Here is a 5,329-nt window from a genome sequence, read left to right as displayed (position 1 = left end):
TGAAAAGAAAAGAAAAGAAAAGAAAAGAAAAGAAAAGAAAAGAAAAGAAAAGAAAAGAAAAGAAAAGAAAAGAAAAGAAAAGAAAAGAAAAGGACGAGCAATATATGTGAGACTTCTGCTTTTATAAAATCTTCAGCTTGCTTGCTTTCCCAATACATAGCTGTTCATTTGTAACCACATCAACAAACAGGGTCATCTGACAAGTCACAACTCAGACTTTATTGCAGTGAAGTGTAAGTATGCAGGGTTTTTGCTGTTGAGCTAAAAAAATCAGCTGCTTTGATTAACATTTCTTCAGATTATTTTCCAATCTTTGTGCTTTTCATTCAAGATCGTGATGCATGGGAGCTCAGGAGCAAAATTCCTGAGAATGTGTAAGTGATTTTGAACTTCAAGAAGCTTTTTGAATTAGCAGCCATTGCCAGTGTGCAAGTTAGGCTGAAATTCAGATGCCATACCCAATTCTAAGAAGTGAGTTAAGAAATCCTAAAACCTTGAACAGATGAGGTACCTAAGACAGACATAGGCAAATGTGTTATGTCATATATTAAAATGTAGTTGAAATTGTATTTCTGCCCATACCAGAGACATTGACCTCTAACTAGTGACAGAAAGGATAAAGAAGACTGTCTTCATTTGGTTCATAAATAAGGAAACAGGAAAAATAGCTTATCTTTAGTAGACGGTGGTAGTAATGAATGACTGCTGAGAGCAGCAGAGAATGTGTTTTAAAGCAGTCTGAGAAGAAATTTCGAATGCATGTAATTGAAGACAGAAGAAATGGCTGTTATCTTTTTATTTAAGAGGTCCCACGAGCAGTCTCCTGCAAGTGCCTAATTCTCTTAGCTGACTGCAGAGAGTCTGTAGAAGAATGAGCCCAGATGTCTCATTTTTGACCTCTACATGGACAGATCAGTCCCATCCCCAAAGTCAAGCTGAATCTCCTGGAAAAGCAAGAACAAGTTAGAAGCTGATTTGAAGGTAACTCCTGGCAAGAGCCCTGGTTCTACCTGCAGGCAAAATATATGTTCCTTTCCTTGTATTCTATCAGTGTTTTGCATCCTTTTTTCCCAGACTGTGCTGGTCTTTCGTATTTTGAACATAAGATTTTTCAGGGCAAGGACCACCTCTTATGACATGTTTACGTGGTCCTTGGTACAGTGTTTGCTGGGACTGCTAAGTATTCCTGTAATGGAAATAATTGCATGTCTCAGGAAGAAGGGGCTTCCGTGCATAGGCCATTGAAGCAAAAATGAAGAGGTAGTGCACAAGCAAAGGAGATGGACAAATGCTTCTACACTGCCAGCTTATGCTGCATGACGGAAGTCCCCCTCAGCTCCTTCTGTACAAACTCTTTTCTCTTCTTCAATGTTGTGTCGGTGCTTGTGCCTCGCAGCAATCAGAGGTTTCTGGAGGATGTGGAACTACTTTGCTCCCTGTCTGTTAAGTATGACTATAAAAGCACATCTCCAAAATGCTGTCAGTTTGATGAAACTGAAAAGGGGTATTTTCAGATTTCGTAAACAATAAGCATTTTCTATACAGCATACATAAAAAGAACTTACTGCCACAGTCTATCACCGAGGCCGAGGCTGGGAGAAAAAAATAAGATGTTTTCAAACATAAAAATACCTAGTTAATGAAGAAAGGAGAATTTTAGAAGGTATGTAAGTGCTTCTTCAACTTACACAATCCATTAATGATGGATGAGACTTCTGGGGGAGTATTTCCGCTGAAGCAGCTAGTCTTGGTCACTGTCAGACAAGAATCTTTAGACCGTAAATCTGATCAAACACAGAAACTTCTGTGTTTCTCACACCTGTCTTCTGACAGGTCTGTCTTCTGAAGTCTTCTGACTTCAAGGTGCATGAAGGATTTGGTCTAAGACACATCATCCATCTTCACTGCAAGAGAAGTGCATTCATTCTGCGGTGGCGTCAAAAATTGCCCAACAGGCAGTTGGTTTGCAGGCCAACAATTTATAAATGGGTAACGCGGTGTTATTGTAAAAGACCCCATGTTCACTGCTGTGCTGTCGTGTCTAAAAGGGTCTCAGGTTTTAAAATTCACACACCTCTTGCTCTTCCTTGTAATTCTCTGCTCAAAACCCAGTGCAAACTTCCTCTCCCATCCTGACTATTTATAAGTATGCATAGAAACAAATGTTTTGTAAAGATGTGAGAGACATTCTACTTTATTCCCAGGGGCAAATAAAGCCTTTTATTTTTAGCCCAGTTTCCTAAGGAAATGAGACTGATGCAATCACATTGTCTATATGTCAGTCTATCAAATCAACCCTCTTCCCTCCCCCCATCAACTTCTGACCATTCATCTTTTTTCAGCCAGATCTGACCGAAAAGCAAAATTCTTTCAAAAATATTAAATGCGCGTAAGTTTATGAAAATCAGTGGCTGGGCTAGAGAAGAGACCTCATCTGTTCCCTCCCTGGAGAAGCCAGTCCTGGCTGAATTCAGCTGGTAGGCAGCAACGTGCTGGCAAGTCAACTTGTGTGCCACCATAACACTGCCATGATGTATGCTGTCTTTTGGAAGGATGAGAGGGGCTGGAGCAGCAGCTTGGAGGTGCTCCTGGAGGGGCTCTCCTGGGTACGTGGCAGCATTTCAGGGATGAAGAGAGAGAAGAAGCCCAGGGGAAGGGAAGCAGCTGGGGCTGTTGGGCGTGTTGGAGTGTTGGTCAGGGAATGCTTCTAGTTTTCCTTTATATCCCAAAGTTACTGAGTAGTCAGGTGAAGTTCTAGGGAGCTTCTCAGTGATGGCTCAAGGAACAGAGTGGAAAAGAAATGCAAAACCAGTGCTGAAGAAGTGGTCACCACTTTTGTCATTAGTTGGCAGGTGTTTCCCAGGTAGTTCCTGTTATGGAGAGTAATGTGCACTGAGGAAACAGGGATAGGTTCACATCTAAAAGTCATTTGATAAAACTCCTGCAAGTGCATGTGTTACCTCAAACACAGAGTGCAGATTTGCCCATTTATTAAGTTATGGGCAATCTGAGTGTTTTCAGTGTCACTGTTGGTTGACTTTTACCTGTTGAACTTACCGAGTATGTGCAGGTCAAGGCAAAAGCCCAGCCTGTTCCTTCGCTGCCTGACCACCCATCTGCTCCACTGCAGGGTATGGTCCTGAGCAGTCTGTGTGTTTCTGTGCTGGAGGGAAGTATGTAACATGTACGTAGCACAATCGTCTATTTACCTGTGTTCGCAGTGATGTCTGGAAAACAGTCTTAAAATGAAGCCATGACTATAGGCCTAGTGACATAAGTTCATATCTCCACTGTGACATAACATGCTCTTATACTTCAGTATCACAGCATTGTCTCATGTTGCTGGTGTTTTAAGTCTCAGTGGCAATGGAAGTGCATAAACACCTTGGAGATACGTAGCAGGATGCCCACATTTTGAAAGAAAGGCGATACAGGAGAAAGGAAAAACAGATTTGCTTTTCATGTAAATAAGAAAAGTCTCATTTTTTTTTTTTCCCCAACTAAGAAGAAAGAAGAAGAAAAAAGAAGCTTTTTTACTCAAGGGAGTAGAATACCATTTTCTTCTTAGATAAGATTACCTGGCAGGAATCTCCTGGGCAAGAATAAAAGTTCCCTGTTCTGCAGATGCTTAGTGATTTCGGACACACTTTTTTTTTTTTTTTATGGGGTTGGCCTTGGAGTGAATGGGAAAGAAAGAATGGTCAGGAAGTACCTACAGCATAAAACTTACACACAGAAATCCTGATGCATGCAAGCATGCCACTTGCAGTGCAGAGAGGAGGCCATGTGGCATCCCTGATTTCTCTTGCTCTTCCCACCTATCGCAGAAGACCAGTGTCCTTCACTGACACTCTTGAGGAAGCTGTGAAGGTGCAGAGTGAGGTATTAACACGAAAGGCAGGGAGCACACTGGCATCCAAACAAGTTGGAAGGCTGGGCCATTTTGCCTTCAGCAGCTGAAACCATTCTGCAAGTATTTAGTATATAATTAAACCTTTTTTTTTTTTTTTTTTTTTTTTCCGCGTCAGGTGTTCTGACCTCAGCACATAACTTTGCGTGCTAGGACAGAAGATGGTAAGGTGGGTCAAATAATGCAATAATGGGCAGAAACATCCTATTTGTAAGTATGATATTGGAATTAAACCGAGTGTCTTGTCCAAAGGGGAAACATTAGCTCTTCTCAGGATCCTTGTTTCATGCACTGTGCATCCCGTGATTGTGTCCATAGATGTTTCCCTGTGATCAGCCACCATCTGCAGATCCATCCAGCCATGCCCCTGCCTGCCAATCATTCCTGTGCTTCTTGCAGAGATCACACCAAGGACACCCGCACTCGGTTGGAGAAGTGCAGTCTCCCTCAGCCAGCTATTATTTCATGTGTATTAGCCACTGGAGCCTGTGGTTTGGCATCAGAGACCACAGCACAGACATCTTACTATCACAGCATTAAAACTTGTCTAATCAACATGGAAATGGTTACCTAGGTCTGACACAGCCATCCCGGGCAGTAGTGATGGCTCATTTACACACTGCCCCCTCTCCCTGGTTTATTATAACACCTCTTGTGTCAGAGCGAGCTCTTCACAGGGCTCCACGAGGGTGGCTCTCCCTGTGCAATAACTCCGTGACTGCCGCTCATCACCCCTACTCTAGATACTGATGTAATTTCACAACCCCATGGCACCAGAGACCTCAGCTGGTGAGGGCGGATGCAAACAACAGCTGTCTCCTCTCTGCTATGTCAGCGTGATTTCATTGCCAATTTCTTTGAGCTATCACCGTCAAGTAAGGGTTAAAAAAATAACACTGCTGAAATGCCCCTCGTGGGCAGAGCCTTCTGTGTGCATCCCATCGGGATAACATCACAGTCCAAAACAGGAACAGTGCGGTCACTGGTGCAGGATCTATGCCTGGGCAGCAGCTAGAGGGGACACATGGGGGAAAATGCTGAACCAGAAGCATTTTATTTTTAGTAATTTAATAGTGGGCTAGGAACATTTGTGAACAGAAGCTGAGGAAAGACAAACACGTCTTTCCGCAACAGACAATGAGACGGTTCCCTTGGTGGTTCGTGCTAGCGAGGCTTTGAAGTCCTTACCACCCTCCCAAAGCTTCTCTCATGGACTTCCACATACAGCTGTGAACAAAATGTGTGCTTTCAGGCACTCTTGGTTTGCCTTGGTATCCACACCCTCCACAGGTAAGCAAGTCCTAGAGCGAGGAGTGGGCAGGGGTGTAACCTGACAGAGCTGTAGACACATGGCAGGGCTGAAAGCACCAGGTCTCCTGAGTCCTGGGGCTGCTCCTCGGTCAGAAACAGGCACAGCAT

The sequence above is a fragment of the Oxyura jamaicensis genome, chromosome 1 (assembly GCF_011077185.1).
Source record: "Oxyura jamaicensis isolate SHBP4307 breed ruddy duck chromosome 1, BPBGC_Ojam_1.0, whole genome shotgun sequence".
In the NCBI taxonomy this organism is placed as follows: domain Eukaryota; kingdom Metazoa; phylum Chordata; class Aves; order Anseriformes; family Anatidae; genus Oxyura; species Oxyura jamaicensis.
This window is presented reverse-complemented; position numbering follows the sequence as displayed.